Source organism: Pelobates fuscus, chromosome 5 (genome assembly GCF_036172605.1).
Source record: "Pelobates fuscus isolate aPelFus1 chromosome 5, aPelFus1.pri, whole genome shotgun sequence".
Classification (NCBI taxonomy): Eukaryota; Metazoa; Chordata; class Amphibia; order Anura; family Pelobatidae; genus Pelobates; species Pelobates fuscus.
The window spans coordinates 346,516,549-346,543,648 of NC_086321.1; the positions used below are offsets into that span (position 1 = coordinate 346,516,549).

A 27,100-nucleotide genomic window follows, 5' to 3' on the forward strand; every position below is an offset into this window, starting at 1 on the left:
CAACTCTGGTACAGCGCTTACACGTGGCTGTATCAGGTAGGCCTGAACTTTACGGCCAGTTTCCTTATATTGATTGTTGGAGACAGGCCGTAAATGACTCGCCAAAATGGCTCCGGACATGCCACGAGGAACAGTGTCGCCTCATGGTAGCTAGGACTTGTTCGTCCACTAGGGCTGGTGTTAGGCCCATTTTGGACACGCCCCCTGAGTCCGAGATCCCTTTGCCGCCCCCTTACTTTCCGGTAAGAGGAAGTGACGCAAATACAGGAAGTCCTGTAACCCTTCCCTCACTACCCTCATCCACTTCCGCTTCCTCCTCCAGTACAGGATCCACCCCCCCTCGTACTAAATCTCCCCTTCCGGAACCAGAACCCACCCCCATTAGAAACGAATATCCTGATTTGGCGCCACTTCAGACTTCCGGTCAAGCTTCATCTAGCTCGGCCCGAAGTGTTCTATTTACCACCTTTTCCCAAAACCAACCTCCCACATCCCCATACCCTATCTCTCCCCGACCGGAACCCATGACTGACGCCCCTCCACGTAGCCCCATACAGACCCGACAGTTGACCGGTGCCCAACAATTGAGACACTATCAGATGCCTCTTCGTCTGAATCCCGGGTCAGCCTATATTAATGCCGCAGGTCAAATGGCACAAGCTGACCCTGTCTTCGTATATGTTCCCTTCACTACAACCGATCTTTTAAACTGGAAGACCCACAATTCCTCGTATACTGAGAAACCACAAGCCATGACTGATCTGTTCACCTCAATAGTACAGACGCATAATCCGACATGGGCTGATTGCCAGCAGTTACTAATGACTTTATTTAACAATGAGGAAAGGACAAGAATAAATCAAGCAGCCATTAAAGCATTAGAAGATAGAGCCCGTGCTTTGAATCAAGCTAATCCAGCAGCATGGGCCGCAACACATTATCCCAACACTGATCCAGATTGGAACGTAAATGGTGCTGATATGGTTCAACTCAGAGCCTATAGAGACGCTATAATTGCTGGCATGAAAGCCGGAGGAAAGAAAGCCATTAACATGTCGAAGACAGTTGAGGTGATCCAGAAAAGCGATGAAGCGCCCAGTGTCTTTTATGACCGATTATTGGAGGCGTACCGCTTGTACACCCCCTTTAATCCGGAAGACGCAGACAATTCCCGAATGGTTAACTCCGCCTTTGTCAGCCAAGCTTACGGAGATATTAAGCGCAAGCTACAAAAGTTAGAAGGGTTTGCAGGTATGTCAATCTCCCAACTAATGGAGGTAGCTAATAAGGTCTATATGAATAGGGAAACAGAAAGCAAGAAAGAGGAGGAGCGCAAGATGCGTAAAAAGGCTGATATGCTAGCGGTAGCGATCGCAGGCGTAGATAAACGGGGCCCAGATAGAGGCAATAATAGATGGAGTAGGGAGCCTTTGAGTAGGGATCAGTGTGCGTATTGCAAGGAAGAAGGGCATTGGAGGAACGAATGTCCGCAAAGAGAGCAGTACGAGAGAGACCAACCCAGGGCAGGCTACGGAAACTTTAGAGGCAGAGCGAGAGGTAGAGGAGGTCCCGGAGGGAGTAATGGTTATAGAGGGAGTAATGGGAACAGAGGAAGTGTGAGGGAAGATAGGTATATTCCAGCAGCGCAAAGGTCCCGCGATAGAGAAGGTAGGGACTTCGTAGGATTGGCTGACACGGTCATGGAGGACTATTGATACCGACCGGGCTCCATCCCCCTTGGTCGAGCGGAGCCTATGGTCGATGTATCAATAGGGGGGAAAAGGAGTGCGTTCATGATCGACACTGGTGCTGAACATTCAGTGGTGACTAATCTGGTTGCTCCTCCATCTGGAAGGACTATTACTGTGATAGGAGCAACTGGAAGAAGTGCTGAAAGACCGGTTCTTAAAAGTCGACTCTGTACATTGGGAGGCCACGTAGTAAAACACCAATTCCTTTATATGCCTGAATGTCCAGTCCAATTGCTGGGACGTGATATGCTATCCAAATTACAAGCGCAGATTACGTTCCTACCAGATGGAACAACATCTTTAAAGTTTAATGGACCTTCAGGTATTATGACTTTATCCGTACCAAAGGAAGAAGAGTGGCGACTTTATACAGTGTTGACTAGCCAAAACCCTAGGAGTGATGAGACATTGTTTAACATACCAGGAGTTTGGGCAGAGAACAACCCACCAGGACTGGCCCGCAATATTCCACCAATAAAAATTGAACTGAAACATGGGGTTTATCCAGTGAGCCTAAGACAATATCACATTCCGCAGAAGGCTAAGAAGAACATCCAATCCTATCTGGATAAGTTCATACGGTATGGTATCCTAAAATTCTGTACTTCCCCCTGGAACACCCCATTGCTGCCTGTTCAAAAGCCCGGTACAGATGAGTATCGACCTGTGCAGGACTTAAGAGCAGTCAATGATGCGGTTGTTAGTATACATCCAGTTGTACCCAATCCATATAACCTGCTTGCTTTAATTCCGGGCGGGGCTACTTACTTCACAGTCTTAGATCTCAAAGATGCCTTCTTTTGCCTCCGAATTGCCGCAGAAAGTCAATGTATTTTCGCTTTCCAGTGGGAGAACGCTGTAACGGGCTCAAAACGCCAAATGACTTGGACAAGACTGCCCCAAGGGTTTAAAAATTCACCTACCCTATTTGGTTCAGCCCTAAGTCAAGATCTATTGGATTTCGAGTCCATCCCAGGAGAGTGTGTATTGTTACAGTATGTAGATGACTTGTTGATAGCAGCAGTTACAAAAGAAATCTGTCAGCAAGCAACGCACGATCTACTACACATTCTCTGGAAGGCAGGATACAAGGTGTCTAGAAAGAAGGCTCAGTTGTGTTTGCCAACTGTCAAGTATCTAGGATTCCATATCTCTGAAGGTCAAAGAATTATGGGGCCAGAGAGAAAAGAAGCTGTCTGCCAAATACCAATACCCAAGAATAGAAGACAAGTGCGAGAATTCTTGGGGGCAGCAGGCTTCTGTAGGATATGGATTCCCAGTTATGCGATACTAGCAAAACCTCTGTACGCAGCTATCAAAGGTACAGAGCACGACCCCTTCTTATGGACCCAAGAACAGCAAACGGCATTTGAAGATGTGAAGAAGGCTTTGATGAGTGCCCCAGCATTAGGTCTACCTGATCACACACGACCATTCTACCTGTATGTACACGAGCAAAGAAGAATGGCTGTGGGAGTATTGACACAGTACTTGGGATCATGGCAAAGACCTGTTGCCTACATGTCTAAGCAACTGGATGCAGTGGCCAGCGGACTTCCACCTTGTCTAAGAGCCGTAGCTGCAGCCGCCCTGCTAGTAGCTGAAGCCGATAAACTCACTCTGGGTCAAGAACTTTATGTACGAGTCCCACATGCAGTACAGACGTTGTTGGATTACAAAGGAAATCATTGGTTTAGTAACAGCCGTATGACCAAGTATCAAGCAATGTTGTGTGAAAACCCAAGAGTGCATTTAGAGACTGTAAACACCTTAAATCCAGCTACCCTTTTGCCACAACCTACTGAAAGTCAACATGATTGTTTGGAAGTAATGGATGAAGTATTCTCAAGTAGACCAGATCTTCGTGATTTTCCCATCCAGAACCCCGATGTTCAATATTACACCGACGGCAGTAGTTATGTGAAAGAAGGGATCCGCTATGCAGGATATGCAGTGACAACAATAGACAAGGTGATAGAAGCTCGGCCACTGGCGAAAGGAACATCAGCACAAAAGGCAGAATTAATAGCACTAACACGAGCGTTACAATTGGCTGAAGGTTTAAGAGTAAATATCTATACGGACTCTAAGTATGCGTTTTTAACCACTCATGCCCACGGAGCTTTGTATAAAGAAAGAGGACTACTGAATTCAGAAGGCAAAGAAATCAAGTACGCAGCCGAAATCCTACAACTATTGGAAGCAGTGTGGGAGCCGAAAGAAGTCGGTATCATACATTGTCGAGCGCATCTGAGAGGAGATGGTGATGTAACCAAAGGAAATCGGATGGCAGATAGTGCAGCTAAGCGTGCTGCTGAATCAGGAAGACAGGAGTATGTAGGGCATATAGCTGCTCTTATACCAACTCCACTGTCCCAATGGACTCCAGTTTATACAGCTCAAGAAGAGGAGTGGTTAAAGACTGAACCGGGAAAGTATCTGGAGAACAAGTGGTATCAGCTAGAAGATGGAAGAATAGTTATACCAGCATCACTAGCAGTAGAAATTGTCCAAAACTATCACAACGGGACACATTCTGGGAGAGACAGTACTGAAGAATCTCTTAGAAAACATTTCTACATACCAAGATTGTCCAACTTGACTCAGGCCATTGTACGCAGATGTGTAACGTGTGCTAAGAATAATGCAAGACAAGGACCAGTAAAGCCACCAGGAGTTCAGTTTATGGGGGGACTCCCCATGTCCGATCTACAAATAGACTTTACAGTGATGCCTAAGTCGGGTGGACATCGTTACCTGCTGGTAATTGTGTGCACCTATTCAGGCTGGGTAGAAGCATGTCCTACTCGTACAGAGAAAGCAGGAGAAGTTGTGAGATTCCTGCTACGAGAAATAATACCCCGATATGGACTACCCTGTTCTATAGGATCGGACAATGGTCCAGCTTTTGTTCATCAGTGCCTACAACAACTGACTCATATGCTTGGTATAAAGTGGAGGCTTCATACTGCATATAGACCCCAGAGTTCTGGTAAGGTAGAGAGAATGAATAGAACTATAAAGAACCAGTTGGCTAAAATGTGTCAGGAAACCCAACTTAAGTGGAACGTTCTCTTACCTATAGCCTTATTGCGAATCCGCAGTACCCCTACCAGAAGGATGGGCCTCTCTCCTTTTGAAATCATGTATGGGCGACCACCTCCCGTACTTGGTAACTTAAGGGGGGACTTGAGTCAGTTGGGAGAAGGAATTACTCGGCAGCAGGTTGTAGAGTTGGGTAAGACTATGGAGGAGGTACAGAAATGGGTACAAGATAGATTACCGGTGAATATTTATCCCCCTGTTCATAGTTATCATCCAGGAGATCAAGTGTGGATTAAAGAGTGGAATAATGTACCGTTAGGGCCCAAGTGGAGAGGTCCTTATGTTGTTCTTTTGTCTACCCCTACAGCGATAAAAGTAGCAGAAGTGACTCCGTGGATACATCACTCCAGGGTTAAACCAGCAGCAGTCGATTCTTGGCAAGTTACAGCAGATCCAGAGAATCCCTGCAAGATCCGGTTAAAACGCACTACTCAGTCGGAGTAACGAGGAATTATTGTGGATTACAAATTTTATTGTTACAGGTGTGAGTGAGAAGGCCATAATAAAGCCTGTCCGCTTACCATCACATAGTGTATAAGCCAGGAAAGTCTCGAAGGGACACCTGTGAAGATGAGCAGAACTCCATTCCCTGCAGCCCCTCACATCCTGGAAGCTGAGGCGCCATCGCACGGACGAAGACTGAGGATGACGGCGAAAGATGTGCTTTTGATAGTGTTTATTTATATGTGTTTTTATATTCAGGAAGGTAGAGGTACCGACACTCCTAGCTGTGAGGTATGCATTAAGACTACGAGAACAGGTAACCATATTTCCCAAACCCTAATTTGGCATTCACAATACGAATGTAAAGGAGATGTATCGAGATGTAGATACTTAAATATAGATTATAGTGTGTGCCATTTAAGAGTAGGAGAACCTAAGTGCTTCAGTCCGGAGTATCAGCCTCGTACAATCTGGTTGACTCTCAGGAATGGAGATCCTCAGGGGACCCTAATTAATAAAACGGTGTTAGAATCCGTACATTCTTCGGGTGTTCTGCTATTTGATGCGTGTAAAGCGATATCGAGTGGTAGAAAGCCGTGGAATGTATGTGGGGATCTTAGATGGGAGAGGACGTATGGGTCTAACGATAAATATATTTGTCCCAGTAGCAAAAATAAATATGTAAGTCCTAGATGCCCAAATAGAGATTATAACTTTTGCCCATATTGGTCTTGTGTGGGGTGGGCAACTTGGGGACAGACAGTAGACAAAGACATGATAGTGACTAAGTTGCCGACTAGCCCTTATTGTAAGTCTATGGAATGCAACCCAGTCCATATACTCATTAATAACCCCGACAAGTTCTTAGATAAGTATGGAAATTTATTTGGGTTTCAAATATACGGGACGGGTTTAGATCCTGGGACATTATTGTTTATAGGAATAGAGACTGATACGGTATCCTCCCAGACTCATCAAGTATACCATTCCTTTTACGAAGAGATGAGTATAGATAATAAGATCCCCCATAATGCTAAAAACCTGTTCATCGATTTAGCTGAAAGTATTGCCGGTAGTCTTAATGTTACCAACTGCTATGTGTGTGGAGGTACTAACATGGGAGACCAATGGCCTTGGGAAGCAAAGGAGGTAATGTCCGGTTCTGAGGCAGTTGACCAATTAATATCTACACAAGCCGATTATCATATGAGTGTTAGAGGTAAATCTGAGTGGAGATTAAAGACCTCCATCATAGGTTATGTTTGCATAGCAAGGAAAGGAATAATGTATAATACTTCTGTAGGAGAATTAACTTGTCTAGGGCAAAAAGCTTATGATGATGATACAAAGAATACAACTTGGTGGTCGGCTTCAAATGTCTCAGAACCATCTAACCCGTTTGCTAGATATGCCAATTTAAAGGATGTGTGGTTTGATCTATCCATCACATCTACTTGGAGAGCCCCAGCAAATTTGTACTGGATCTGTGGTAAGAAAGCCTATTCGGAGCTGCCACAGGACTGGGAAGGGGCATGTGTGTTGGGTATGCTCAAACCATCCTTCTTCTTGTTACCGATTGAAACAGGTGAGACTTTAGGTGTTAAAGTGTATGATGTGAATCATAGGAAGAAAAGGGGACCCATAGAGATAGGCGCCTGGGAAGATGATGAATGGCCTCCCCAGCGTATTATAGATTACTATGGGCCAGCCACGTGGGCTGAGGATGGTACCTTTGGTTATAGAACCCCTATTTATATGCTCAACCGTATTATAAGATTACAGGCGGTGGTTGAGATTATCACAAATGAGACATCACAAGCGCTCAATCTTCTAGCGAAGCATAACACCAGGATGAGGACAGCAGTCTACCAAAATAGATTAGCCTTGGATTACCTTTTGGCAGTAGAGGGAGGTGTATGTGGGAAGTTTAACCTAAGTAATTGCTGTCTTCAAATAGATGACGAAGGGCAAGCAATAGCTGAGCTTACTAGCCATATGGTTAAACTAGCGCATGTGCCTACTCAGGTATGGAAAGGGTACAATCCAAGTAGTTGGTTTGGTAGCTGGTATGAGTGGTTTGGAGGGCTTAAGGCAGTGGTAGGTGGAGTCCTACTGATTTTACTGTTGTGTCTACTCCTACCGTGTCTTATACCCTTAGTAGTTAGGTCTGTGCAAAGCCTGATAGGAAGTATAGCAGAGAGGAAGGCTGCTGCACAGATAATGGCGATATATAAGTATAAGGCTCTAGATCAGGGAGAACCAATGCAAGAAGATGAATGTTGAAGATTCACATCATAAGATAAGTCTGGTCTGGTTCATGGTAACCTGAGGTATATGCAAACCAAGGTTAAGTGATGCCTCAAGTAATTGTGAAATATCAGAGGCATCAAAGGGGGGAATGTGATGTAATTCCAGTAAAATACAAGTTTAGCAGGCTAAGATTGCCACAAGGCATATGTATGTATATGTGTTTGTAGTATCAGTTAGTTAATAACACGTAGCTAAGATACTGTCATCACTGTACTGACCAGGTGCAGGAATGTAAGAACTGGAATTACGCGTCCCTCTCCTTTGTATCAGATGAGCCACGTGGTTAGACCGGATGGATGAGTTTAGACTCTATTCATTAAATAGGTTAAGGGTATGTGTGGGTGTAGTTAATTGTGGGAGGAGCTACAGTGCTATATAAGGAATGTACTCTATGTATTCAGTACTCAGACTTTGCTGTATTTTGGTGACGCTAGTCCCTCTGAGTCCCGATCGGTGATCCAATAAAGAATCTCTTCCTTCCTGAAGAAACCTGTGTCCATCTCTCTGTGCTTGGCTTCCGTCAGTTTCTCCGGTATCATTTGGTGCATTGGCCGGGAAGCTCATCGTTCAACGGTAGCTGAGAGGCAGAGGCGTGAGACGGTCTATCTTTGCCCACGTTCTCTACGGCTGCACCCCTGAACTTCTGCGTGGACCTCCCTTCGTCTCGGCGCCACTGGTCTGTTGTCCAGGAGATCATCGGCCTCTACGTGAGAAGTGCTGGGGTGTCCCCGTCGATGAGTGTGAACTCAGGTTCAGGAACGAGGAGGTAAGACAACTGCTGTTTTAGACGGCAGGACCCGCTAGGGGTATACCGATTGTGCGGTAGGCCCAAAGGGGTTTTTGAATCTGTATCTGCCCCCTCTGTCGGAGGGAAGGAGCGAAGGCGCACCGCTCGATCGAACGCTCTTTAGTCAGACCGTTTGATTTGGTTAGTCAGGCGGGGTCCAGGTGTAAGATAGCCCTAGCCGGACACCGGTGTCTTGTCTAGACTAGCGTTCTAGGGTGTATATTACGTTCGCTAGGTCGGAGGGACCGGGAGACTAAGCGGCGCCTGTGTAAATTCGGTTCGCTAGTTCTCATCCTATCTGGGCTAAGTGGGAAGGCGTGTAAATTTGGAACCCACTAGACTTTTGATAGTACGACTAAGAGGCGCCTGTGTAAATTCGGTTCTCTAGCTCGTTGTATAGTGCGACTAAGAGGCGCCTGTGTAAATTCGGTTCTCTAGCTCGCTATATATGTGGTGATTGGGCAGTGTGGCTAACCAAAACGGGTGTATATAGTTTTAGGTAGTCCATTCAAGGTACTGGCCAATAGTTTAGTTGGGAATTGTAAATGTGTTAAACGATTGTTTTAGTAAAGTGTATATCTTGTTAGATAGCGCGAGCTCAGCCGTCTAGCGAGAGTGTTGATAGTGTGTTGCTGTATTATAGTGCACGGTACCATAACCCTGTATATTTACTGACATTGTATAATAAGTACTAATCATTGTCGTCCATTGCATGTTTAACACCATAACCACTAATAATTGTATTGTGACCTTAACTTGTGCTTTGACCTATGCTAACCGTACTGTAACCGCTATTTGTAAAAGACGATGTTACTGGGTGTGTTATAGACGGGTAATTCGTATATAGAGAATTATAGCGTGGGTGACTGTGTAGTTACGCCAAAGGGCATAATATTGATTATATAGTGACTGGTGTAGCAGCTGTGTGTGTACGGGAATTCCCTGAGTGTTTATTGTTATTGTGTACGTTTCACTTGGTAACCGTACCACGTGGTGCTGTTGCCAGAGGAAACGGGTGTGACTGTTGAATAGTACGCGTGTATAGTAATCGTTGTCGACGACGTTCCACTGTTAAATATGGGTGCGTCGCAGTCAACGATTCCGGATCCCTTAGGATGTATGGTTAAGAATTTTAAAAAGGGATTCAAAGTTTGTGATTTTGGGGTAAAGATGTCTCCTGTACGTTTGGTCACTTTGTGCACTAGGGAGTGGCCTACTTTGGTTGCGGCATGGCCGCCACGTGGCAGTTTGGATCCAACTCTGGTACAGCGCTTACACGTGGCTGTATCAGGTAGGCCTGAACTTTACGGCCAGTTTCCTTATATTGATTGTTGGAGACAGGCCGTAAATGACTCGCCAAAATGGCTCCGGACATGCCACGAGGAACAGTGTCGCCTCATGGTAGCTAGGACTTGTTCGTCCACTAGGGCTGGTGTTAGGCCCATTTTGGACACGCCCCCTGAGTCCGAGATCCCTTTGCCGCCCCCTTACTTTCCGGTAAGAGGAAGTGACGCAAATACAGGAAGTCCTGTAACCCTTCCCTCACTACCCTCATCCACTTCCGCTTCCTCCTCCAGTACAGGATCCACCCCCCCTCGTACTAAATCTCCCCTTCCGGAACCAGAACCCACCCCCATTAGAAACGAATATCCTGATTTGGCGCCACTTCAGACTTCCGGTCAAGCTTCATCTAGCTCGGCCCGAAGTGTTCTATTTACCACCTTTTCCCAAAACCAACCTCCCACATCCCCATACCCTATCTCTCCCCGACCGGAACCCATGACTGACGCCCCTCCACGTAGCCCCATACAGACCCGACAGTTGACCGGTGCCCAACAATTGAGACACTATCAGATGCCTCTTCGTCTGAATCCCGGGTCAGCCTATATTAATGCCGCAGGTCAAATGGCACAAGCTGACCCTGTCTTCGTATATGTTCCCTTCACTACAACCGATCTTTTAAACTGGAAGACCCACAATTCCTCGTATACTGAGAAACCACAAGCCATGACTGATCTGTTCACCTCAATAGTACAGACGCATAATCCGACATGGGCTGATTGCCAGCAGTTACTAATGACTTTATTTAACAATGAGGAAAGGACAAGAATAAATCAAGCAGCCATTAAAGCATTAGAAGATAGAGCCCGTGCTTTGAATCAAGCTAATCCAGCAGCATGGGCCGCAACACATTATCCCAACACTGATCCCGATTGGAACGTAAATGGTGCTGATATGGTTCAACTCAGAGCCTATAGAGACGCTATAATTGCTGGCATGAAAGCCGGAGGAAAGAAAGCCATTAACATGTCGAAGACAGTTGAGGTGATCCAGAAAAGCGATGAAGCGCCCAGTGTCTTTTATGACCGATTATTGGAGGCGTACCGCTTGTACACCCCCTTTAATCCGGAAGACGCAGACAATTCCCGAATGGTTAACTCCGCCTTTGTCAGCCAAGCTTACGGAGATATTAAGCGCAAGCTACAAAAGTTAGAAGGGTTTGCAGGTATGTCAATCTCCCAACTAATGGAGGTAGCTAATAAGGTCTATATGAATAGGGAAACAGAAAGCAAGAAAGAGGAGGAGCGCAAGATGCGTAAAAAGGCTGATATGCTAGCGGTAGCGATCGCAGGCGTAGATAAACGGGGCCCAGATAGAGGCAATAATAGATGGAGTAGGGAGCCTTTGAGTAGGGATCAGTGTGCGTATTGCAAGGAAGAAGGGCATTGGAGGAACGAATGTCCGCAAAGAGAGCAGTACGAGAGAGACCAACCCAGGGCAGGCTACGGAAACTTTAGAGGCAGAGCGAGAGGTAGAGGAGGTCCCGGAGGGAGTAATGGTTATAGAGGGAGTAATGGGAACAGAGGAAGTGTGAGGGAAGATAGGTATATTCCAGCAGCGCAAAGGTCCCGCGATAGAGAAGGTAGGGACTTCGTAGGATTGGCTGACACGGTCATGGAGGACTATTGATACCGACCGGGCTCCATCCCCCTTGGTCGAGCGGAGCCTATGGTCGATGTATCAATAGGGGGGAAAAGGAGTGCGTTCATGATCGACACTGGTGCTGAACATTCAGTGGTGACTAATCTGGTTGCTCCTCCATCTGGAAGGACTATTACTGTGATAGGAGCAACTGGAAGAAGTGCTGAAAGACCGGTTCTTAAAAGTCGACTCTGTACATTGGGAGGCCACGTAGTAAAACACCAATTCCTTTATATGCCTGAATGTCCAGTCCAATTGCTGGGACGTGATATGCTATCCAAATTACAAGCGCAGATTACGTTCCTACCAGATGGAACAACATCTTTAAAGTTTAATGGACCTTCAGGTATTATGACTTTATCCGTACCAAAGGAAGAAGAGTGGCGACTTTATACAGTGTTGACTAGCCAAAACCCTAGGAGTGATGAGACATTGTTTAACATACCAGGAGTTTGGGCAGAGAACAACCCACCAGGACTGGCCCGCAATATTCCACCAATAAAAATTGAACTGAAACATGGGGTTTATCCAGTGAGCCTAAGACAATATCACATTCCGCAGAAGGCTAAGAAGAACATCCAATCCTATCTGGATAAGTTCATACGGTATGGTATCCTAAAATTCTGTACTTCCCCCTGGAACACCCCATTGCTGCCTGTTCAAAAGCCCGGTACAGATGAGTATCGACCTGTGCAGGACTTAAGAGCAGTCAATGATGCGGTTGTTAGTATACATCCAGTTGTACCCAATCCATATAACCTGCTTGCTTTAATTCCGGGCGGGGCTACTTACTTCACAGTCTTAGATCTCAAAGATGCCTTCTTTTGCCTCCGAATTGCCGCAGAAAGTCAATGTATTTTCGCTTTCCAGTGGGAGAACGCTGTAACGGGCTCAAAACGCCAAATGACTTGGACAAGACTGCCCCAAGGGTTTAAAAATTCACCTACCCTATTTGGTTCAGCCCTAAGTCAAGATCTATTGGATTTCGAGTCCATCCCAGGAGAGTGTGTATTGTTACAGTATGTAGATGACTTGTTGATAGCAGCAGTTACAAAAGAAATCTGTCAGCAAGCAACGCACGATCTACTACACATTCTCTGGAAGGCAGGATACAAGGTGTCTAGAAAGAAGGCTCAGTTGTGTTTGCCAACTGTCAAGTATCTAGGATTCCATATCTCTGAAGGTCAAAGAATTATGGGGCCAGAGAGAAAAGAAGCTGTCTGCCAAATACCAATACCCAAGAATAGAAGACAAGTGCGAGAATTCTTGGGGGCAGCAGGCTTCTGTAGGATATGGATTCCCAGTTATGCGATACTAGCAAAACCTCTGTACGCAGCTATCAAAGGTACAGAGCACGACCCCTTCTTATGGACCCAAGAACAGCAAACGGCATTTGAAGATGTGAAGAAGGCTTTGATGAGTGCCCCAGCATTAGGTCTACCTGATCACACACGACCATTCTACCTGTATGTACACGAGCAAAGAAGAATGGCTGTGGGAGTATTGACACAGTACTTGGGATCATGGCAAAGACCTGTTGCCTACATGTCTAAGCAACTGGATGCAGTGGCCAGCGGACTTCCACCTTGTCTAAGAGCCGTAGCTGCAGCCGCCCTGCTAGTAGCTGAAGCCGATAAACTCACTCTGGGTCAAGAACTTTATGTACGAGTCCCACATGCAGTACAGACGTTGTTGGATTACAAAGGAAATCATTGGTTTAGTAACAGCCGTATGACCAAGTATCAAGCAATGTTGTGTGAAAACCCAAGAGTGCATTTAGAGACTGTAAACACCTTAAATCCAGCTACCCTTTTGCCACAACCTACTGAAAGTCAACATGATTGTTTGGAAGTAATGGATGAAGTATTCTCAAGTAGACCAGATCTTCGTGATTTTCCCATCCAGAACCCCGATGTTCAATATTACACCGACGGCAGTAGTTATGTGAAAGAAGGGATCCGCTATGCAGGATATGCAGTGACAACAATAGACAAGGTGATAGAAGCTCGGCCACTGGCGAAAGGAACATCAGCACAAAAGGCAGAATTAATAGCACTAACACGAGCGTTACAATTGGCTGAAGGTTTAAGAGTAAATATCTATACGGACTCTAAGTATGCGTTTTTAACCACTCATGCCCACGGAGCTTTGTATAAAGAAAGAGGACTACTGAATTCAGAAGGCAAAGAAATCAAGTACGCAGCCGAAATCCTACAACTATTGGAAGCAGTGTGGGAGCCGAAAGAAGTCGGTATCATACATTGTCGAGCGCATCTGAGAGGAGATGGTGATGTAACCAAAGGAAATCGGATGGCAGATAGTGCAGCTAAGCGTGCTGCTGAATCAGGAAGACAGGAGTATGTAGGGCATATAGCTGCTCTTATACCAACTCCACTGTCCCAATGGACTCCAGTTTATACAGCTCAAGAAGAGGAGTGGTTAAAGACTGAACCGGGAAAGTATCTGGAGAACAAGTGGTATCAGCTAGAAGATGGAAGAATAGTTATACCAGCATCACTAGCAGTAGAAATTGTCCAAAACTATCACAACGGGACACATTCTGGGAGAGACAGTACTGAAGAATCTCTTAGAAAACATTTCTACATACCAAGATTGTCCAACTTGACTCAGGCCATTGTACGCAGATGTGTAACGTGTGCTAAGAATAATGCAAGACAAGGACCAGTAAAGCCACCAGGAGTTCAGTTTATGGGGGGACTCCCCATGTCCGATCTACAAATAGACTTTACAGTGATGCCTAAGTCGGGTGGACATCGTTACCTGCTGGTAATTGTGTGCACCTATTCAGGCTGGGTAGAAGCATGTCCTACTCGTACAGAGAAAGCAGGAGAAGTTGTGAGATTCCTGCTACGAGAAATAATACCCCGATATGGACTACCCTGTTCTATAGGATCGGACAATGGTCCAGCTTTTGTTCATCAGTGCCTACAACAACTGACTCATATGCTTGGTATAAAGTGGAGGCTTCATACTGCATATAGACCCCAGAGTTCTGGTAAGGTAGAGAGAATGAATAGAACTATAAAGAACCAGTTGGCTAAAATGTGTCAGGAAACCCAACTTAAGTGGAACGTTCTCTTACCTATAGCCTTATTGCGAATCCGCAGTACCCCTACCAGAAGGATGGGCCTCTCTCCTTTTGAAATCATGTATGGGCGACCACCTCCCGTACTTGGTAACTTAAGGGGGGACTTGAGTCAGTTGGGAGAAGGAATTACTCGGCAGCAGGTTGTAGAGTTGGGTAAGACTATGGAGGAGGTACAGAAATGGGTACAAGATAGATTACCGGTGAATATTTATCCCCCTGTTCATAGTTATCATCCAGGAGATCAAGTGTGGATTAAAGAGTGGAATAATGTACCGTTAGGGCCCAAGTGGAGAGGTCCTTATGTTGTTCTTTTGTCTACCCCTACAGCGATAAAAGTAGCAGAAGTGACTCCGTGGATACATCACTCCAGGGTTAAACCAGCAGCAGTCGATTCTTGGCAAGTTACAGCAGATCCAGAGAATCCCTGCAAGATCCGGTTAAAACGCACTACTCAGTCGGAGTAACGAGGAATTATTGTGGATTACAAATTTTATTGTTACAGGTGTGAGTGAGAAGGCCATAATAAAGCCTGTCCGCTTACCATCACATAGTGTATAAGCCAGGAAAGTCTCGAAGGGACACCTGTGAAGATGAGCAGAACTCCATTCCCTGCAGCCCCTCACATCCTGGAAGCTGAGGCGCCATCGCACGGACGAAGACTGAGGATGACGGCGAAAGATGTGCTTTTGATAGTGTTTATTTATATGTGTTTTTATATTCAGGAAGGTAGAGGTACCGACACTCCTAGCTGTGAGGTATGCATTAAGACTACGAGAACAGGTAACCATATTTCCCAAACCCTAATTTGGCATTCACAATACGAATGTAAAGGAGATGTATCGAGATGTAGATACTTAAATATAGATTATAGTGTGTGCCATTTAAGAGTAGGAGAACCTAAGTGCTTCAGTCCGGAGTATCAGCCTCGTACAATCTGGTTGACTCTCAGGAATGGAGATCCTCAGGGGACCCTAATTAATAAAACGGTGTTAGAATCCGTACATTCTTCGGGTGTTCTGCTATTTGATGCGTGTAAAGCGATATCGAGTGGTAGAAAGCCGTGGAATGTATGTGGGGATCTTAGATGGGAGAGGACGTATGGGTCTAACGATAAATATATTTGTCCCAGTAGCAAAAATAAATATGTAAGTCCTAGATGCCCAAATAGAGATTATAACTTTTGCCCATATTGGTCTTGTGTGGGGTGGGCAACTTGGGGACAGACAGTAGACAAAGACATGATAGTGACTAAGTTGCCGACTAGCCCTTATTGTAAGTCTATGGAATGCAACCCAGTCCATATACTCATTAATAACCCCGACAAGTTCTTAGATAAGTATGGAAATTTATTTGGGTTTCAAATATACGGGACGGGTTTAGATCCTGGGACATTATTGTTTATAGGAATAGAGACTGATACGGTATCCTCCCAGACTCATCAAGTATACCATTCCTTTTACGAAGAGATGAGTATAGATAATAAGATCCCCCATAATGCTAAAAACCTGTTCATCGATTTAGCTGAAAGTATTGCCGGTAGTCTTAATGTTACCAACTGCTATGTGTGTGGAGGTACTAACATGGGAGACCAATGGCCTTGGGAAGCAAAGGAGGTAATGTCCGGTTCTGAGGCAGTTGACCAATTAATATCTACACAAGCCGATTATCATATGAGTGTTAGAGGTAAATCTGAGTGGAGATTAAAGACCTCCATCATAGGTTATGTTTGCATAGCAAGGAAAGGAATAATGTATAATACTTCTGTAGGAGAATTAACTTGTCTAGGGCAAAAAGCTTATGATGATGATACAAAGAATACAACTTGGTGGTCGGCTTCAAATGTCTCAGAACCATCTAACCCGTTTGCTAGATATGCCAATTTAAAGGATGTGTGGTTTGATCTATCCATCACATCTACTTGGAGAGCCCCAGCAAATTTGTACTGGATCTGTGGTAAGAAAGCCTATTCGGAGCTGCCACAGGACTGGGAAGGGGCATGTGTGTTGGGTATGCTCAAACCATCCTTCTTCTTGTTACCGATTGAAACAGGTGAGACTTTAGGTGTTAAAGTGTATGATGTGAATCATAGGAAGAAAAGGGGACCCATAGAGATAGGCGCCTGGGAAGATGATGAATGGCCTCCCCAGCGTATTATAGATTACTATGGGCCAGCCACGTGGGCTGAGGATGGTACCTTTGGTTATAGAACCCCTATTTATATGCTCAACCGTATTATAAGATTACAGGCGGTGGTTGAGATTATCACAAATGAGACATCACAAGCGCTCAATCTTCTAGCGAAGCATAACACCAGGATGAGGACAGCAGTCTACCAAAATAGATTAGCCTTGGATTACCTTTTGGCAGTAGAGGGAGGTGTATGTGGGAAGTTTAACCTAAGTAATTGCTGTCTTCAAATAGATGACGAAGGGCAAGCAATAGCTGAGCTTACTAGCCATATGGTTAAACTAGCGCATGTGCCTACTCAGGTATGGAAAGGGTACAATCCAAGTAGTTGGTTTGGTAGCTGGTATGAGTGGTTTGGAGGGCTTAAGGCAGTGGTAGGTGGAGTCCTACTGATTTTACTGTTGTGTCTACTCCTACCGTGTCTTATACCCTTAGTAGTTAGGTCTGTGCAAAGCCTGATAGGAAGTATAGCAGAGAGGAAGGCTGCTGCACAGATAATGGCGATATATAAGTATAAGGCTCTAGATCAGGGAGAACCAATGCAAGAAGATGAATGTTGAAGATTCACATCATAAGATAAGTCTGGTCTGGTTCATGGTAACCTGAGGTATATGCAAACCAAGGTTAAGTGATGCCTCAAGTAATTGTGAAATATCAGAGGCATCAAAGGGGGGAATGTGATGTAATTCCAGTAAAATACAAGTTTAGCAGGCTAAGATTGCCACAAGGCATATGTATGTATATGTGTTTGTAGTATCAGTTAGTTAATAACACGTAGCTAAGATACTGTCATCACTGTACTGACCAGGTGCAGGAATGTAAGAACTGGAATTACGCGTCCCTCTCCTTTGTATCAGATGAGCCACGTGGTTAGACCGGATGGATGAGTTTAGACTCTATTCATTAAATAGGTTAAGGGTATGTGTGGGTGTAGTTAATTGTGGGAGGAGCTACAGTGCTATATAAGGAATGTACTCTATGTATTCAGTACTCAGACTTTGCTGTATTTTGGTGACGCTAGTCCCTCTGAGTCCCGATCGGTGATCCAATAAAGAATCTCTTCCTTCCTGAAGAAACCTGTGTCCATCTCTCTGTGCTTGGCTTCCGTCAGTTTCTCCGGTATCACCCCTGAAGCCTATTCGCGGTTTTAGCCCATGCGAACAAGATGGCTGCCACCACGCGTTCGAATGTCGAATGGCGGCCACTTTGACTGTTCGGGAGTTCGAAGAACCAACGTTTAAAGTCCCAATAGGCACAATTAGGGTCTCTCTGCCGCAATAAATTAAAGGGGCCATAGTCACAGGGTAAAAGGCTGGCAAGTAGTCTTCTCCAAAGCCCAGTGGCTTTCGTCACATATCGCAAATATCCTCGTGACTGCGAGCCGCACGCCGTCACTGCACAGCTCATCCTCGTTAGTATAGTGGTGAGTATCCCCGCCTGTCACGCGGGAGACCGGGGTTCGATTCCCCGACGGGGAGTGCTATTTTTATTTCCTTTGGCCGCCTCCTCTAATATGCACAAGACGCGGGAGCATTCGCTTGTGTGGATCAGCATGAACGCCAGCTCCCCCCTGCCGTGGCCGGTTAGCTCAGTTGGTTAGAGCGTGGTGCTAATAACGCCAAGGCCGTGGGTTCGATCCCCACACGGGCCAGTTGCTTTTCTCTCCAGCGATTGTTTAAGCTGTCTCAGAATGCAATTTTAGCGGAGGCAATGAAAACAGTAATTAACATTGCTTTTCTCTCCAGTGATCGTTTAAGCGTCCAGCCGGCAAAAATCTGTCTCAGACCGCAATTTTAGCGGAGGCAATGAAAACAGTAATTAACAGTAAGATACTCCCACATACAGTAAACAATCCCTCCCCTCTGCCCGTGATATAATTCAGGGAGTTAATGCATTAACTTAATTTCCACGGGCAGAAGAAACACCCCTTTTTATAAAGTCCCATAAGTACCCAGAAACATAACACATCCCCGTAAATCTTACATCCCCTGACAGCCCTGATCTGGGTGGACAACATATCCAAAAATCACCCAGATCGGACCAGGGGTTCAGAAATTCTATGGAAGTCATAGTTTTGCCCAGGCGAACGCAGGATTTCATGCCCAAAACAGTTCCACAGAATCGCAGCTAAGTGCCGCTGGGGGACCGGCCGGGAACCGCGAGGTTTTCATGTCGAAAATAGTTCCAGGACGTTCGCGGCTAGGTCCCCCTGAAGCCTATTCGCGGTTTTAGCCCATGCGAACAAGATGGCTGCCACCACGCGTTCGAATGTCGAATGGCGGCCACTTTGACTGTTCGGGAGTTCGAAGAACCAACGTTTAAAGTCCCAATAGGCACAATTAGGGTCTCTCTGCCGCAATAAATTAAAGGGGCCATAGTCACAGGGTAAAAGGCTGGCAAGTAGTCTTCTCCAAAGCCCAGTGGCTTTCGTCACATATCGCAAATATCCTCGTGACTGCGAGCCGCACGCCGTCACTGCACAGCTCATCCTCGTTAGTATAGTGGTGAGTATCCCCGCCTGTTACGCGGGAGACCGGGGTTCGATTCCCCGACGGGGAGTGCTATTTTTATTTCCTTTGGCCGCCTCCTCTAATATGCACAAGACGCGGGAGCATTCGCTTGTGTGGATCAGCATGAACGCCAGCTCCCCCCTCCCGTGGCCGGTTAGCTCAGTTGGTTAGAGCGTGGTGCTAAAAACGCCAAGGCCGTGGGTTCGATCCCCACACGGGCCAGTTGCTTTTCTCTCCAGCGATTGTTTAAGCTGTCTCAGAATGCAATTTTAGCGGAGGCAATGAAAACAGTAATTAACATTGCTTTTCTCTCCAGTGATCGTTTAAGCGTCCAGCCGGCAAAAATCTGTCTCAGACCGCAATTTTAGCGGAGGCAATGAAAACAGTAATTAACAGTAAGATACTCCCACATACAGTAAACAATCCCTCCCCTCTGCCCGTGATATAATTCAGGGAGTTAATGCATTAACTTAATTTCCACGGGCAGAAGAAACACCCCTTTTTATAAAGTCCCATAAGTACCCAGAAACATAACACATCCCCGTAAATCTTACATCCCCTGACAGCCCTGATCTGGGTGGACAACATATCCAAAAATCACCCAGATCGGACCAGGGGTTCAGAAATTCTATGGAAGTCATAGTTTTGCCCAGGCGAACGCAGGATTTCATGCCCAAAACAGTTCCACAGAATCGCAGCTAAGTGCCGCTGGGGGACCGGCCGGGAACCGCAAGGTTTTCATGTCGAAAATAGTTCCAGGACGTTCGCGGCTAGGTCCCCCTGAAGCCTATTCGCGGTTTTAGCCCATGCGAACAAGATGGCTGCCACCACGCGTTCGAATGTCGAATGGCGGCCACTTTGACTGTTCGGGAGTTCGAAGAACCAACGTTTAAAGTCCCAATAGGCACAATTAGGGTCTCTCTGCCGCAATAAATTAAAGGGGCCATAGTCACAGGGTAAAAGGCTGGCAAGTAGTCTTCTCCAAAGCCCAGTGGCTTTCGTCACATATCGCAAATATCCCCGTGACTGCGAGCCGCACGCCGTCACTGCACAGCTCATCCTCGTTAGTATAGTGGTGAGTATCCCCGCCTGTCACGCGGGAGACCGGGGTTCGATTCCCCGACGGGGAGTGCTATTTTTATTTCCTTTGGCCGCCTCCTCTAATATGCACAAGACGCGGGAGCATTCGCTTGTGTGGATCAGCATGAACGCCAGCTCCCCCCTGCCGTGGCCGGTTAGCTCAGTTGGTTAGAGCGTGGTGCTAATAACGCCAAGGCCGTGGGTTCGATCCCCACACGGGCCAGTTGCTTTTCTCTCCAGCGATTGTTTAAGCTGTCTCAGAATGCAATTTTAGCGGAGGCAATGAAAACAGTAATTAACATTGCTTTTCTCTCCAGTGATCGTTTAAGCGTCCAGCCGGCAAAAATCTGTCTCAGACCGCAATTTTAGCGGAGGCAATGAAAACAGTAATTAACAGTAAGATACTCCCACATACAGTAAACAATCCCTCCCCTCTGCCCGTGATATAATTCAGGGAGTTAATGCATTAACTTAATTTCCACGGGCAGAAGAAACACCCCTTTTTATAAAGTCCCATAAGTACCCAGAAACATAACACATCCCCGTAAATCTTACATCCCCTGACAGCCCTGATCTGGGTGGACAACATATCCAAAAATCACCCAGATCGGACCAGGGGTTCAGAAATTCTATGGAAGTCATAGTTTTGCCCAGGCGAACGCAGGATTTCATGCCCAAAACAGTTCCACAGAATCGCAGCTAAGTGCCGCTGGGGGACCGGCCGGGAACCGCGAGGTTTTCATGTCGAAAATAGTTCCAGGACGTTCGCGGCTAGGTCCCCCTGAAGCCTATTCGCGGTTTTAGCCCATGCGAACAAGATGGCTGCCACCACGCGTTCGAATGTCGAATGGCGGCCACTTTGACTGTTCGGGAGTTCGAAGAACCAACGTTTAAAGTCCCAATAGGCACAATTAGGGTCTCTCTGCCGCAATAAATTAAAGGGGCCATAGTCACAGGGTAAAAGGCTGGCAAGTAGTCTTCTCCAAAGCCCAGTGGCTTTCGTCACATATCGCAAATATCCTCGTGACTGCGAGCCGCACGCCGTCACTGCACAGCTCATCCTCGTTAGTATAGTGGTGAGTATCCCCGCCTGTCACGCGGGAGACCGGGGTTCGATTCCCCGACGGGGAGTGCTATTTTTATTTCCTTTGGCCGCCTCCTCTAATATGCACAAGACGCGGGAGCATTCGCTTGTGTGGATCAGCATGAACGCCAGCTCCCCCCTGCCGTGGCCGGTTAGCTCAGTTGGTTAGAGCGTGGTGCTAATAACGCCAAGGCCGTGGGTTCGATCCCCACACGGGCCAGTTGCTTTTCTCTCCAGCGATTGTTTAAGCTGTCTCAGAATGCAATTTTAGCGGAGGCAATGAAAACAGTAATTAACATTGCTTTTCTCTCCAGTGATCGTTTAAGCGTCCAGCCGGCAAAAATCTGTCTCAGACCGCAATTTTAGCGGAGGCAATGAAAACAGTAATTAACAGTAAGATACTCCCACATACAGTAAACAATCCCTCCCCTCTGCCCGTGATATAATTCAGGGAGTTAATGCATTAACTTAATTTCCACGGGCAGAAGAAACACCCCTTTTTATAAAGTCCCATAAGTACCCAGAAACATAACACATCCCCGTAAATCTTACATCCCCTGACAGCCCTGATCTGGGTGGACAACATATCCAAAAATCACCCAGATCGGACCAGGGGTTCAGAAATTCTATGGAAGTCATAGTTTTGCCCAGGCGAACGCAGGATTTCATGCCCAAAACAGTTCCACAGAATCGCAGCTAAGTGCCGCTGGGGGACCGGCCGGGAACCGCGAGGTTTTCATGTCGAAAATAGTTCCAGGACGTTCGCGGCTAGGTCCCCCTGAAGCCTATTCGCGGTTTTAGCCCATGCGAACAAGATGGCTGCCACCACGCGTTCGAATGTCGAATGGCGGCCACTTTGACTGTTCGGGAGTTCGAAGAACCAACGTTTAAAGTCCCAATAGGCACAATTAGGGTCTCTCTGCCGCAATAAATTAAAGGGGCCATAGTCACAGGGTAAAAGGCTGGCAAGTAGTCTTCTCCAAAGCCCAGTGGCTTTCGTCACATATCGCAAATATCCTCGTGACTGCGAGCCGCACGCCGTCACTGCACAGCTCATCCTCGTTAGTATAGTGGTGAGTATCCCCGCCTGTCACGCGGGAGACCGGGGTTCGATTCCCCGACGGGGAGTGCTATTTTTATTTCCTTTGGCCGCCTCCTCTAATATGCACAAGACGCGGGAGCATTCGCTTGTGTGGATCAGCATGAACGCCAGCTCCCCCCTGCCGTGGCCGGTTAGCTCAGTTGGTTAGAGCGTGGTGCTAATAACGCCAAGGCCGTGGGTTCGATCCCCACACGGGCCAGTTGCTTTTCTCTCCAGCGATTGTTTAAGCTGTCTCAGAATGCAATTTTAGCGGAGGCAATGAAAACAGTAATTAACATTGCTTTTCTCTCCAGTGATCGTTTAAGCGTCCAGCCGGCAAAAATCTGTCTCAGACCGCAATTTTAGCGGAGGCAATGAAAACAGTAATTAACAGTAAGATACTCCCACATACAGTAAACAATCCCTCCCCTCTGCCCGTGATATAATTCAGGGAGTTAATGCATTAACTTAATTTCCACGGGCAGAAGAAACACCCCTTTTTATAAAGTCCCATAAGTACCCAGAAACATAACACATCCCCGTAAATCTTACATCCCCTGACAGCCCTGATCTGGGTGGACAACATATCCAAAAATCACCCAGATCGGACCAGGGGTTCAGAAATTCTATGGAAGTCATAGTTTTGCCCAGGCGAACGCAGGATTTCATGCCCAAAACAGTTCCACAGAATCGCAGCTAAGTGCCGCTGGGGGACCGGCCGGGAACCGCAAGGTTTTCATGTCGAAAATAGTTCCAGGACGTTCGCGGCTAGGTCCCCCTGAAGCCTATTCGCGGTTTTAGCCCATGCGAACAAGATGGCTGCCACCACGCGTTCGAATGTCGAATGGCGGCCACTTTGACTGTTCGGGAGTTCGAAGAACCAACGTTTAAAGTCCCAATAGGCACAATTAGGGTCTCTCTGCCGCAATAAATTAAAGGGGCCATAGTCACAGGGTAAAAGGCTGGCAAGTAGTCTTCTCCAAAGCCCAGTGGCTTTCGTCACATATCGCAAATATCCTCGTGACTGCGAGCCGCACGCCGTCACTGCACAGCTCATCCTCGTTAGTATAGTGGTGAGTATCCCCGCCTGTCACGCGGGAGACTGGGGTTCGATTCCCCGACGGGGAGTGCTATTTTTATTTCCTTTGGCCGCCTCCTCTAATATGCACAAGACGCGGGAGCATTCGCTTGTGTGGATCAGCATGAACGCCAGCTCCCCCCTGCCGTGGCCGGTTAGCTCAGTTGGTTAGAGCGTGGTGCTAATAACGCCAAGGCCGTGGGTTCGATCCCCACACGGGCCAGTTGCTTTTCTCTCCAGCGATTGTTTAAGCTGTCTCAGAATGCAATTTTAGCGGAGGCAATGAAAACAGTAATTAACATTGCTTTTCTCTCCAGTGATCGTTTAAGCGTCCAGCCGGCAAAAATCTGTCTCAGACCGCAATTTTAGCGGAGGCAATGAAAACAGTAATTAACAGTAAGATACTCCCACATACAGTAAACAATCCCTCCCCTCTGCCCGTGATATAATTCAGGGAGTTAATGCATTAACTTAATTTCCACGGGCAGAAGAAACACCCCTTTTTATAAAGTCCCATAAGTACCCAGAAACATAACACATCCCCGTAAATCTTACATCCCCTGACAGCCCTGATCTGGGTGGACAACATATCCAAAAATCACCCAGATCGGACCAGGGGTTCAGAAATTCTATGGAAGTCATAGTTTTGCCCAGGCGAACGCAGGATTTCATGCCCAAAACAGTTCCACAGAATCGCAGCTAAGTGCCGCTGGGGGACCGGCCGGGAACCGCGAGGTTTTCATGTCGAAAATAGTTCCAGGACGTTCGCGGCTAGGTCCCCCTGAAGCCTATTCGCGGTTTTAGCCCATGCGAACAAGATGGCTGCCACCACGCGTTCGAATGTCGAATGGCGGCCACTTTGACTGTTCGGGAGTTCGAAGAACCAACGTTTAAAGTCCCAATAGGCACAATTAGGGTCTCTCTGCCGCAATAAATTAAAGGGGCCATAGTCACAGGGTAAAAGGCTGGCAAGTAGTCTTCTCCAAAGCCCAGTGGCTTTCGTCACATATCGCAAATATCCTCGTGACTGCGAGCCGCACGCCGTCACTGCACAGCTCATCCTCGTTAGTATAGTGGTGAGTATCCCCGCCTGTTACGCGGGAGACCGGGGTTCGATTCCCCGACGGGGAGTGCTATTTTTATTTCCTTTGGCCGCCTCCTCTAATATGCACAAGACGCGGGAGCATTCGCTTGTGTGGATCAGCATGAACGCCAGCTCCCCCCTGCCGTGGCCGGTTAGCTCAGTTGGTTAGAGCGTGGTGCTAATAACGCCAAGGCCGTGGGTTCGATCCCCACACGGGCCAGTTGCTTTTCTCTCCAGCGATTGTTTAAGCTGTCTCAGAATGCAATTTTAGCGGAGGCAATGAAAACAGTAATTAACATTGCTTTTCTCTCCAGTGATCGTTTAAGCGTACAGCCGGCAAAAATCTGTCTCAGACCGCAATTTTAGCGGAGGCAATGAAAACAGTAATTAACAGTAAGATACTCCCACATACAGTAAACAATCCCTCCCCTCTGCCCGTGATATAATTCAGGGAGTTAATGCATTAACTTAATTTCCACGGGCAGAAGAAACACCCCTTTTTATAAAGTCCCATAAGTACCCAGAAACATAACACATCCCCGTAAATCTTACATCCCCTGACAGCCCTGATCTGGGTGGACAACATATCCAAAAATCACCCAGATCGGACCAGGGGTTCAGAAATTCTATGGAAGTCATAGTTTTGCCCAGGCGAACGCAGGATTTCATGCCCAAAACAGTTCCACAGAATCGCAGCTAAGTGCCGCTGGGGGACCGGCCGGGAACCGCAAGGTTTTCATGTCGAAAATAGTTCCAGGACGTTCGCGGCTAGGTCCCCCTGAAGCCTATTCGCGGTTTTAGCCCATGCGAACAAGATGGCTGCCACCACGCGTTCGAATGTCGAATGGCGGCCACTTTGACTGTTCGGGAGTTCGAAGAACCAACGTTTAAAGTCCCAATAGGCACAATTAGGGTCTCTCTGCCGCAATAAATTAAAGGGGCCATAGTCACAGGGTAAAAGGCTGGCAAGTAGTCTTCTCCAAAGCCCAGTGGCTTTCGTCACATATCGCAAATATCCCCGTGACTGCGAGCCGCACGCCGTCACTGCACAGCTCATCCTCGTTAGTATAGTGGTGAGTATCCCCGCCTGTCACGCGGGAGACCGGGGTTCGATTCCCCGACGGGGAGTGCTATTTTTATTTCCTTTGGCCGCCTCCTCTAATATGCACAAGACGCGGGAGCATTCGCTTGTGTGGATCAGCATGAACGCCAGCTCCCCCCTGCCGTGGCCGGTTAGCTCAGTTGGTTAGAGCGTGGTGCTAATAACGCCAAGGCCGTGGGTTCGATCCCCACACGGGCCAGTTGCTTTTCTCTCCAGCGATTGTTTAAGCTGTCTCAGAATGCAATTTTAGCGGAGGCAATGAAAACAGTAATTAACATTGCTTTTCTCTCCAGTGATCGTTTAAGCGTCCAGCCGGCAAAAATCTGTCTCAGACCGCAATTTTAGCGGAGGCAATGAAAACAGTAATTAACAGTAAGATACTCCCACATACAGTAAACAATCCCTCCCCTCTGCCCGTGATATAATTCAGGGAGTTAATGCATTAACTTAATTTCCACGGGCAGAAGAAACACCCCTTTTTATAAAGTCCCATAAGTACCCAGAAACATAACACATCCCCGTAAATCTTACATCCCCTGACAGCCCTGATCTGGGTGGACAACATATCCAAAAATCACCCAGATCGGACCAGGGGTTCAGAAATTCTATGGAAGTCATAGTTTTGCCCAGGCGAACGCAGGATTTCATGCCCAAAACAGTTCCACAGAATCGCAGCTAAGTGCCGCTGGGGGACCGGCCGGGAACCGCGAGGTTTTCATGTCGAAAATAGTTCCAGGACGTTCGCGGCTAGGTCCCCCTGAAGCCTATTCGCGGTTTTAGCCCATGCGAACAAGATGGCTGCCACCACGCGTTCGAATGTCGAATGGCGGCCACTTTGACTGTTCGGGAGTTCGAAGAACCAACGTTTAAAGTCCCAATAGGCACAATTAGGGTCTCTCTGCCGCAATAAATTAAAGGGGCCATAGTCACAGGGTAAAAGGCTGGCAAGTAGTCTTCTCCAAAGCCCAGTGGCTTTCGTCACATATCGCAAATATCCTCGTGACTGCGAGCCGCACGCCGTCACTGCACAGCTCATCCTCGTTAGTATAGTGGTGAGTATCCCCGCCTGTCACGCGGGAGACCGGGGTTCGATTCCCCGACGGGGAGTGCTATTTTTATTTCCTTTGGCCGCCTCCTCTAATATGCACAAGACGCGGGAGCATTCGCTTGTGTGGATCAGCATGAACGCCAGCTCCCCCCTGCCGTGGCCGGTTAGCTCAGTTGGTTAGAGCGTGGTGCTAATAACGCCAAGGCCGTGGGTTCGATCCCCACACGGGCCAGTTGCTTTTCTCTCCAGCGATTGTTTAAGCTGTCTCAGAATGCAATTTTAGCGGAGGCAATGAAAACAGTAATTAACATTGCTTTTCTCTCCAGTGATCGTTTAAGCGTCCAGCCGGCAAAAATCT

The 27,100-nt window shown here is 47.0% G+C and overlaps 16 non-coding genes across 16 annotated transcripts; all 16 read left to right on the top strand.

Annotated features, from left to right (window-relative positions):
* Positions 1-18,081: 18,081 nt before the first annotated feature.
* TRNAD-GUC (transfer RNA aspartic acid (anticodon GUC)) lies at positions 18,082-18,153 on the top strand. Its single transcript has one exon. It is a non-coding gene; the product is annotated as a tRNA-Asp (tRNA).
* Positions 18,154-18,252: 99 nt separating this feature from the next.
* On the top strand, positions 18,253-18,326 carry TRNAI-AAU (transfer RNA isoleucine (anticodon AAU)). Its single transcript has one exon. It is a non-coding gene; the product is annotated as a tRNA-Ile (tRNA).
* A 1,007-nt stretch (positions 18,327-19,333) lies between these two features.
* TRNAF-AAA (transfer RNA phenylalanine (anticodon AAA)) lies at positions 19,334-19,407 on the top strand. The gene has a single exon. It is a non-coding gene; the product is annotated as a tRNA-Phe (tRNA).
* Positions 19,408-20,243: 836 nt separating this feature from the next.
* TRNAD-GUC (transfer RNA aspartic acid (anticodon GUC)) lies at positions 20,244-20,315 on the top strand. The gene has a single exon. It is a non-coding gene; the product is annotated as a tRNA-Asp (tRNA).
* A 99-nt stretch (positions 20,316-20,414) lies between these two features.
* TRNAI-AAU (transfer RNA isoleucine (anticodon AAU)) lies at positions 20,415-20,488 on the top strand. The gene has a single exon. It is a non-coding gene; the product is annotated as a tRNA-Ile (tRNA).
* An 836-nt stretch (positions 20,489-21,324) lies between these two features.
* TRNAD-GUC (transfer RNA aspartic acid (anticodon GUC)) lies at positions 21,325-21,396 on the top strand. Its single transcript has one exon. It is a non-coding gene; the product is annotated as a tRNA-Asp (tRNA).
* A 99-nt stretch (positions 21,397-21,495) lies between these two features.
* Positions 21,496-21,569, top strand: TRNAI-AAU (transfer RNA isoleucine (anticodon AAU)). Its single transcript has one exon. It is a non-coding gene; the product is annotated as a tRNA-Ile (tRNA).
* An 836-nt stretch (positions 21,570-22,405) lies between these two features.
* TRNAD-GUC (transfer RNA aspartic acid (anticodon GUC)) lies at positions 22,406-22,477 on the top strand. Its single transcript has one exon. It is a non-coding gene; the product is annotated as a tRNA-Asp (tRNA).
* A 99-nt stretch (positions 22,478-22,576) lies between these two features.
* Positions 22,577-22,650, top strand: TRNAI-AAU (transfer RNA isoleucine (anticodon AAU)). The gene has a single exon. It is a non-coding gene; the product is annotated as a tRNA-Ile (tRNA).
* Positions 22,651-23,486: 836 nt separating this feature from the next.
* On the top strand, positions 23,487-23,558 carry TRNAD-GUC (transfer RNA aspartic acid (anticodon GUC)). Its single transcript has one exon. It is a non-coding gene; the product is annotated as a tRNA-Asp (tRNA).
* Positions 23,559-23,657: 99 nt separating this feature from the next.
* Positions 23,658-23,731, top strand: TRNAI-AAU (transfer RNA isoleucine (anticodon AAU)). Its single transcript has one exon. It is a non-coding gene; the product is annotated as a tRNA-Ile (tRNA).
* Positions 23,732-24,738: 1,007 nt separating this feature from the next.
* On the top strand, positions 24,739-24,812 carry TRNAI-AAU (transfer RNA isoleucine (anticodon AAU)). Its single transcript has one exon. It is a non-coding gene; the product is annotated as a tRNA-Ile (tRNA).
* An 836-nt stretch (positions 24,813-25,648) lies between these two features.
* On the top strand, positions 25,649-25,720 carry TRNAD-GUC (transfer RNA aspartic acid (anticodon GUC)). Its single transcript has one exon. It is a non-coding gene; the product is annotated as a tRNA-Asp (tRNA).
* Positions 25,721-25,819: 99 nt separating this feature from the next.
* On the top strand, positions 25,820-25,893 carry TRNAI-AAU (transfer RNA isoleucine (anticodon AAU)). The gene has a single exon. It is a non-coding gene; the product is annotated as a tRNA-Ile (tRNA).
* An 836-nt stretch (positions 25,894-26,729) lies between these two features.
* TRNAD-GUC (transfer RNA aspartic acid (anticodon GUC)) lies at positions 26,730-26,801 on the top strand. The gene has a single exon. It is a non-coding gene; the product is annotated as a tRNA-Asp (tRNA).
* Positions 26,802-26,900: 99 nt separating this feature from the next.
* Positions 26,901-26,974, top strand: TRNAI-AAU (transfer RNA isoleucine (anticodon AAU)). Its single transcript has one exon. It is a non-coding gene; the product is annotated as a tRNA-Ile (tRNA).
* The last annotated feature ends 126 nt before the right edge of the window (positions 26,975-27,100 follow it).